The 10000-nt window shown below is 35.3% G+C and overlaps 1 protein-coding gene across 1 annotated transcript in view; it reads right to left on the reverse strand.

Moving 5' to 3' along the window:
- The window catches only part of LOC139421661 (synaptotagmin-17-like), a 63668-nt gene that overhangs the window by 42501 nt on the left and 11167 nt on the right, over positions 1-10000 (reverse strand). The window lies entirely within an intron of this gene.

The raw sequence follows: 10000 nt of genomic DNA on the forward strand, positions 1-10000 counted from the left end.
CAAAATAATGTTTTTTTTTGTCTTTGTATTATCTTTTACCAGATCTGTTGTGTTATATTCTCCCACATTCCTTTCACATTTCCACAACTTTCAAAGTGTTTCCTTTCAAATGGTATCAATAATATGCATATCCTTGCTTCAGGTCCTGAGCTACAGAAGTTAGATTTGGGTATGTCATTTTAGGCCCAGTCACAGCCAGTTGTGATACAGCCTGGAATCGAACCAGGGTGTCTGTAGTGACACCTCAAGCACTGAGACACAGTGCTTAAGACCGCTGTGCCACTCGGGAGCCTGTTCAATCCTTGGAGCTCCTCATCGGTGTAATGTTGGGTAGCCTACCTGTTAAATGTAGTTATTTAATGTTAGGTAGCCTACCTGTTAAATGTAGTTAAGTAATGTTAGGTAGCCTACCTGTTAAGTAATGTTGGGTAGCCTACCTGTTAAATGTAGTTAAGTAATGTTGGGTAGCCTACCTGTTAAATGTAGTTATTTAATGTTGGGTAGCCTACCTGTTAAATGTAGTTAAGTAATGTTAGGTAGCCTACCTGTTAAATGTAGTTATTTAATGTTGGGTAGCCTACCTGTTCAATGTAGTTAAGTAATGTTAGGTAGCCTACCTGTTAAATGTAGTTATTTAATGTTGGGTAGCCTACCTGTTAAATGTAGTTAAGTAATGTTAGGTAGCCTACCTGTTAAATGTAGTTATTTAATGTTGGGTAGCCTACCTGTTAAATGTAGTTATTTAATGTTGGGTAGCCTACCTGTTAAATTTAGTTAAGTAATGTTAGGTAGCCTACCTGTTAAATGTAGTTATTTAATGTTAGGTAGCCTACCTGTTAAATGTAGTTAAGTAATGTTAGGTAGCCTACCTGTTAAGTAATGTTGGGTAGCCTACCTGTTAAATGTAGTTATTTAATGTTAGGTAGCCTACCTGTTAAGTAATGTTGGGTAGCCTACCTGTTAAATGTAGTTAAGTAATGTTGGGTAGCCTACCTGTTAAATGTAGTTATTTAATGTTGGGTAGCCTACCTGTTAAATGTAGTTAAGTAATGTTAGGTAGCCTACCTGTTAAATGTAGTTATTTAATGTTGGGTAGCCTACCTGTTAAATGTAGTTAAGTAATGTTGGGTAGCCTACCTGTTAAGTAATGTTGGGTAGCCTACCTGTTAAATGTAGTTAAGTAATGTTAGGTAGCCTACCTGTTAAATGTAGTTATTTAATGTTGGGTAGCCTACCTGTTAAATGTAGTTAAGTAATGTTGGGTAGCCTACCTGTTAAATGTAGTTATTTAATGTTGGGTAGCCTACCTGTTAAATGTAGTTAAGTAATGTTAGGTAGCCTACCTGTTAAATGTAGTTAAGTAATGTTGGGTAGCCTACCTGTTAAATGTAGTTATTTAATGTTGGGTAGCCTACCTGTTAAATGTAGTTATTTAATGTTAGGTATCCTACCTGTTAAATGTAGTTAAGTAATGTTAGGTAGCCTACCTGTTAAGTAATGTTAGGTAGCCTACCTGTTAAATGTAGTTAAGTAATGTTGGGTAGCCTACCTGTTAAATGTAGTTAAGTAATGTTAAGTATCCTACCTGTTAAATGTAGTTATTTAATGTTGGGTAGCCTACCTGTTAAATGTAGTTATTTAATGTTAAGTAGCCTACCTGTTAAATGTAGTTAAGTAATGTTAGGTAGCCTACCTGTTAAGTAATGTTAGGTAGCCTACCTGTTAAATGTAGTTATTTAATGTTGGGTAGCCTACCTGTTAAATGTAGTTAAGTAATGTTAGGTAGCCTACCTGTTAAATGTAGTTATTTAATGTTGGGTAGCCTACCTGTTAAGTAATGTTAGGTAGCCTACCTGTTAAATGTAGTTATTTAATGTTAGGTAGCCTACCTGTTAAGTAATGTTGGGTAGCCTACCTGTTAAATGTAGTTAAGTAATGTTAGGTAGCCTACCTGTTAAATGTAGTTATTTAATGTTAGGTAGCCTACCTGTTAAGTAATGTTGGGTAGCCTACCTGTTAAATGTATTTATTTAATGTTAGGTAGCTTACCTGTTAAATGTAGTTATTTAATGTTAGGTAGCCTACCTGTTAAATGTAGTTATTTAATGTTAGGTAGCCTACCTGTTAAGTAATGTTGGGTAGCCTACCTGTTAAATGTAGTTAAGTAATGTTAGGTAGCCTACCTGTTAAATGTAGTTATTTAATGTTAGGTAGCCTACCTGTTAAGTAATGTTAGGTAGCCTACCTGTTAAATGTAGTTAAGTAATGTTGGGTAGCCTACCTGTTAAATGTAGTTATTTCATGTTAGGTAGCCTACCTGTTAAATGTAGTTAAGTAATGTTGGGTAGCCTACCTGTTAAATGTAGTTAAGTAATGTTGGGTAGCCTACCTGTTAAATGTAGTTAAGTAATGTTAGGTAGCCTACCTGTTAAATGTAGTTAAGTAATGTTGGGTAGCCTACCTGTTAAATGTAGTTAAGTAATGTTGGGTAGCCTACCTGTTAAATGTAGTTAAGTAATGTTGGGTAGCCTACCTGTTAAATGTAGTTATTTAATGTTAGGTAGCCTACCTGTTAAGTAATGTTGGGTAGCCTACCTGTTAAATGTAGTTAAGTAATGTTGGGTAGCCTACCTGTTAAATGTAGTTATTTAATGTTGGGTAGCCTACCTGTTAAATGTAGTTAAGTAATGTTAGGTAGCCTACCTGTTAAATGTAGTTATTTAATGTTAGGTAGCCTACCTGTTAAATGTAGTTATTTAATGTTAGGTAGCCTACCTGTTAAGTAATGTTGGGTAGCCTACCTGTTAAATGTAGTTATTTAATGTTAGGTAGCCTACCTGTTAAGTAATGTTAGGTAGCCTACCTGTTAAATGTAGTTATTTAATGTTGGGTAGCCTACCTGTTAAATGTAGTTATTTAATGTTGGGTAGCCTACCTGTTAAATGTAGTTAAGTAATGTTAGGTAGCCTACCTGTTAAATGTAGTTAAGTAATGTTGGGTAGCCTACCTGTTAAATGTAGTTATTTAATGTTGGGTAGCCTACCTGTTAAATGTAGTTATTTAATGTTGGGTAGCCTACCTGTTAAATGTAGTTATTTAATGTTAGGTAGCTTACCTGTTAAATCGAGTTAAGTAATGTTAGGTATCCTACCTGTTAAATGTAGTTAAGTAATGTTAGGTAGCCTACCTGTTAAATGTAGTTAAGTAATGTTGGGTAGCCTACCTGTTAAATGTAGTTAAGTAATGTTGGGTAGCCTACCTGTTAAATGTAGTTATTTAATGTTAGGTAGCCTACCTGTTAAATGTAGTTATTTAATGTTGGGTAGCCTACCTGTTAAATGTAGTTAAGTAATGTTAGGTATCCTACCTGTTAAATGTAGTTATTTAATGTTGGGTAGCCTACCTGTTAAATGTAGTTAAGTAATGTTAGGTAGCCTACCTGTTAAGTAATGTTGGGTAGCCTACCTGTTAAATGTAGTTAAGTAATGTTAGGTAGCCTACCTGTTAAATGTAGTTATTTAATGCTACCTGTTGAAGTTCTGAGTGGGCGTCGGCTCGTGCCAGTAGAACTCCCAACGTGTAGACGTGGCCTTATCGCCAAGACGCCAATGAATGAGACCAATGTGAAATAATTAAATGAAGTTCTTTAAGGAAACCGTTTCTTTTGTTTGTGATTATGTCTGTACGTCTATTATTATACGTTGTGATTATGTCTGTACGTCTATTATTATACGTTGTGATTATGTCTGTACGTCTATTATTATACGTTGTGATGAAGGATGTGTACGTCTATTATTATACGTTGTGATGAAGGATGTGTACGTCTATTATTATACGTTGTGATGAAGGATGTGTACGTCTATTATTATACGTTGTGATGAAGGATGTGTACGTCTATTATTATACGTTGTGATGAAGGATGTGTACGTCTATTATTATACGTTGTGATGAAGGATGTGTACGTCTATTATTACACGTTGTGATGAAGGATGTGTACGTCTATTATTATACGTTGTGATGAAGGATGTGTACGTCTATTATTACACGTTGTGATGAAGGATGTGTACGTCTATTATTACACGTTGTGATGAAGGATGTGTACGTCTATTATTATACGTTGTGATTATGTCTGTACGTCTATTATTATACGTTGTGATGAAGGATGTGTACGTCTATTATTACACGTTGTGATGAAGGATGTGTACGTCTATTATTACACGTTGTGATGAAGGATGTGTACGTCTATTATTACACGTTGTGATGAAGGATGTGTACGTCTATTATTACACGTTGTGATGAAGGATGTGTTCGTCTATTATTACACGTTGTGATGAAGGATGTGTACGTCTATTATTACACGTTGTGATGAAGGATGTGTACGTCTATTATTATACGTTGTGATGAAGGATGTGTACGTCTATTATTATACGTTGTGATGAAGGATGTGTACGTCTATTATTACACGTTGTGATGAAGGATGTGTACGTCTATTATTATACGTTGTGATGAAGGATGTGTACGTCTATTATTACACGTTGTGATGAAGGATGTGTACGTCTATTATTATACGTTGTGATGAAGGATGTGTACGTCTATTATTATACGTTGTGATGAAGGATGTGTACGTCTATTATTACACGTTGTGATGAAGGATGTGTACGTCTATTATTATACGTTGTGATGAAGGATGTGTACGTCTATTATTATACGTTGTGATGAAGGATGTGTACGTCTATTATTACACGTTGTGATGAAGGATGTGTACGTCTATTATTACACGTTGTGATGAAGGATGTGTACGTCTATTATTACACGTTGTGATGAAGGATGTGTCCGTCTATTATTACACGTTGTCATGAAGGATGTGTTCGTCTATTATTATACGTTGTGATGAAGGATGTGTACGTCTATTATTATACGTTGTCATGAAGGATGTGTACGTCTATTATTATACGTTGTGATGAAGGATGTGTACGTCTATTATTATACGTTGTGATGAAGGATGTGTTCGTCTATTATTACACGTTGTCATGAAGGATGTGTTCGTCTATTATTATACGTTGTGATGAAGGATGTGTACGTCTATTATTATACGTTGTCATGAAGGATGTGTACGTCTATTATTATACGTTGTGATGAAGGATGTGTACGTCTATTATTATACGTTGTGATGAAGGATGTGTACTTCTATTATTACACGTTGTGATGAAGGATGTGTTCGTCTATTATTACACGTTGTCATGAAGGATGTGTTCGTCTATTATTATACGTTGTGATGAAGGATGTGTACGTCTATTATTATACGTTGTCATGAAGGATGTGTACGTCTATTATTATACGTTGTGATGAAGGATGTGTACGTCTATTATTATACGTTGTGATGAAGGATGTGTTCGTCTATTATTACACGTTGTCATGAAGGATGTGTTCGTCTATTATTATACGTTGTGATGAAGGATGTGTACGTCTATTATTATACGTTGTCATGAAGGATGTGTACGTCTATTATTATACGTTGTGATGAAGGATGTGTACGTCTATTATTATACGTTGTGATGAAGGATGTGTACGTCTATTATTACACGTTGTCATGAAGGATGTGTACGTCTATTATTATACGTTGTGATGAAGGATGTGTACGTCTATTATTACACGTTGTGATGAAGGATGTGTACGTCTATTATTATACGTTGTGATGAAGGATGTGTACGTCTATTATTATACGTTGTGATGAAGGATGTGTACGTCTATTATTATACGTTGTGATGAAGGATGTGAACGTCTATTATTATACGTTGTGATGAAGGATGTGTACGTCTATTATTACACGTTGTGATGAAGGATGTGTACGTCTATTATTATACGTTGTGATGAAGGATGTGTACGTCTATTATTATACGTTGTGATGAAGGATGTGTACGTCTATTATTATACGTTGTGATGAAGGATGTGTACGTCTATTATTATACGTTGTGATGAAGGATGTGTACGTCTATTATTACACGTTGTGATGAAGGATGTGTCCGTCTATTATTATACGTTGTGATGAAGGATGTGTACGTCTATTATTACACGTTGTGATGAAGGATGTGTACGTCTATTATTATACGTTGTGATGAAGGATGTGTCCGTCTATTATTATACGTTGTGATGAAGGATGTGTACGTCTATTATTATACGTTGTGATGAAGGATGTGTCCGTCTATTATTATACGTTGTGATGAAGGATGTGTACGTCTATTATTATACGTTGTGATGAAGGATGTGTCCGTCTATTATTACACGTTGTGATGAAGGATGTGTACGTCTAATATTATACGTTGTGATGAAGGATGTGTACGTCTATTATTATACGTTGTGATGAAGGATGTGTCCGTCTATTATTACACGTTGTGATGAAGGATGTGTACGTCTAATATTATACGTTGTGATGAAGGATGTGTCCGTCTATTATTATACGTTGTGATGAAGGATGTGTACGTCTATTATTATACGTTGTGATGAAGGATGTGTACGTCTATTATTATACGTTGTGATGAAGGATGTGTACGTCTATTATTATACGTTGTGATGAAGGATGTGTACGTCTATTATTACACGTTGTGATGAAGGATGTGTCCGTCTATTATTATACGTTGTGATGAAGGATGTGTACGTCTATTATTACACGTTGTGATGAAGGATGTGTACGTCTATTATTATACGTTGTGATGAAGGATGTGTCCGTCTATTATTATACGTTGTGATGAAGGATGTGTACGTCTATTATTATACGTTGTGATGAAGGATGTGTCCGTCTATTATTATACGTTGTGATGAAGGATGTGTACGTCTATTATTATACGTTGTGATGAAGGATGTGTCCGTCTATTATTACACGTTGTGATGAAGGATGTGTACGTCTAATATTATACGTTGTGATGAAGGATGTGTCCGTCTATTATTATACGTTGTGATGAAGGATGTGTCCGTCTATTATTACACGTTGTGATGAAGGATGTGTACGTCTAATATTATACGTTGTGATGAAGGATGTGTCCGTCTATTATTATACGTTGTGATGAAGGATGTGTACGTCTATTATTATACGTTGTGATGAAGGATGTGTACGTCTATTATTATACGTTGTGATGAAGGATGTGTACGTCTATTATTATACGTTGTGATGAAGGATGTGTACGTCTATTATTATACGTTGTGATGAAGGATGTGTCCGTCTATTATTATACGTTGTGATGAAGGATGTGTACGTCTATTATTACACGTTGTGATGAAGGATGTGTACGTCTATTATTATACGTTGTGATGAAGGATGTGTACGTCTATTATTATACGTTGTGATGAAGGATGTGTACGTCTATTATTATACGTTGTGATGAAGGATGTGTACGTCTATTATTACACGTTGTGATGAAGGATGTGTCCGTCTATTATTATACGTTGTGATGAAGGATGTGTACGTCTATTATTACACGTTGTGATGAAGGATGTGTACGTCTATTATTATACGTTGTGATGAAGGATGTGTCCGTCTATTATTATACGTTGTGATGAAGGATGTGTACGTCTATTATTATACGTTGTGATGAAGGATGTGTACGTCTATTATTATACGTTGTGATGAAGGATGTGTACGTCTATTATTATACGTTGTGATGAAGGATGTGTACGTCTATTATTATACGTTGTGATGAAGGATGTGTACGTCTATTATTATACGTTGTGATGAAGGATGTGTCCGTCTATTATTATACGTTGTGATGAAGGATGTGTACGTCTATTATTACGTCTAATATTATACGTTGTGATGAAGGATGTGTCCGTCTATTATTATACGTTGTGATGAAGGATGTGTACGTCTATTATTATACGTTGTGATGAAGGATGTGTACGTCTATTATTATACGTTGTGATGAAGGATGTGTACGTCTATTATTATACGTTGTGATGAAGGATGTGTACGTCTATTATTACACGTTGTGATGAGGATGTGTACGACGTTGTGTACGTCTATTATTATACGTTGTGATGAAGGATGTGTACGTCTATTATTACGTTGTGATGAAGGACTATTATTATACGTTGTGATGAAGGATGTGTACGTCTATTATTATACGTTGTGATGAAGGATGTGTACGTCTATTATTATACGTTGTGATGAAGGATGTGTACGTCTATTATTACACGTTGTGATGAAGGATGTGTACGTCTATTATTACACGTTGTGATGAAGGATGTGTACGTCTATTATTATACGTTGTGATGAAGGATGTGTCCGTCTATTATTATACGTTGTGATGAAGGATGTGTACGTCTATTATTACACGTTGTGATGAAGGATGTGTACGTCTATTATTATACGTTGTGATGAAGGATGTGTACGTCTATTATTATACGTTGTGATGAAGGATGTGTACGTCTATTATTATACGTTGTGATGAAGGATGTGTACGTCTATTATTACACGTTGTGATGAAGGATGTGTACGTCTATTATTATACGTTGTGATGAAGGATGTGTACGTCTATTATTACACGTTGTGATGAAGGATGTGTACGTCTATTATTATACGTTGTGATGAAGGATGTGTACGTCTATTATTATACGTTGTGATGAAGGATGTGTACGTCTATTATTATACGTTGTGATGAAGGATGTGTACGTCTATTATTATACGTTGTGATGAAGGATGTGTACGTCTAATTATTATACGTTGTGATGAAGGATGTGTACGTCTATTATTATACGTTGTGATGAAGGATGTGTACGTCTATTATTATACGTTGTGATGAAGGATGTGTACGTCTATTATTATACGTTGTGATGAAGGATGTGTACGTCTATTATTACACGTTGTGATGAAGGATGTGTACGTCTATTATTATACGTTGTGATGAAGGATGTGTACGTCTATTATTACACGTTGTGATGAAGGATGTGTACGTCTATTATTACACGTTGTGATGAAGGATGTGTACGTCTATTATTATACGTTGTGATGAAGGATGTGTACGTCTATTATTATACGTTGTGATGAAGGATGTGTACGTCTAATTATTATACGTTGTGATGAAGGATGTGTACGTCTATTATTATACGTTGTGATGAAGGATGTGTACGTCTATTATTATACGTCTATTATTATACGTTGTGATGAAGGATGTGTACGTCTATTATTATACGTTGTGATGAAGGATGTGTACGTCTATTATTACACGTTGTGGTGAAGGATGTGTACGTCTATTATTACACGTTGTGATGAAGGATGTGTACGTCTAATATTATACGTTGTGATGAAGGATGTGTACGTCTATTATTATACGTTGTGATGAAGGATGTGTTCGTCTATTATTACACGTTGTGATGAAGGATGTGTACGTCTATTATTACACGTTGTGATGAAGGATGTGTACGTCTATTATTACACGTTGTGATGAAGGATGTGTACGTCTATTATTATACGTTGTGATGAAGGATGTGTCCGTCTATTATTATACGTTGTGATGAAGGATGTGTACGTCTATTATTATACGTTGTGATGAAGGATGTGTCCGTCTATTATTATACGTTGTGATGAAGGATGTGTACGTCTATTATTATACGTTGTGATGAAGGATGTGTCCGTCTATTATTACACGTTGTGATGAAGGATGTGTACGTCTAATATTATACGTTGTGATGAAGGATGTGTCCGTCTATTATTATACGTTGTGATGAAGGATGTGTCCGTCTATTATTACACGTTGTGATGAAGGATGTGTACGTCTAATATTATACGTTGTGATGAAGGATGTGTCCGTCTATTATTATACGTTGTCATGAAGGATGTGTACGTCTATTATTATACGTTGTGATGAAGGATGTGTACGTCTATTATTATACGTTGTGATGAAGGATGTGTACGTCTATTATTATACGTTGTGATGAAGGATGTGTACGTCTATTATTACACGTTGTGATGAAGGATGTGTACGTCTATTATTATACGTTGTGATGAAGG

Source organism: Oncorhynchus clarkii, chromosome 12 (genome assembly GCF_045791955.1).
Source record: "Oncorhynchus clarkii lewisi isolate Uvic-CL-2024 chromosome 12, UVic_Ocla_1.0, whole genome shotgun sequence".
Classification (NCBI taxonomy): domain Eukaryota; kingdom Metazoa; phylum Chordata; class Actinopteri; order Salmoniformes; family Salmonidae; genus Oncorhynchus; species Oncorhynchus clarkii.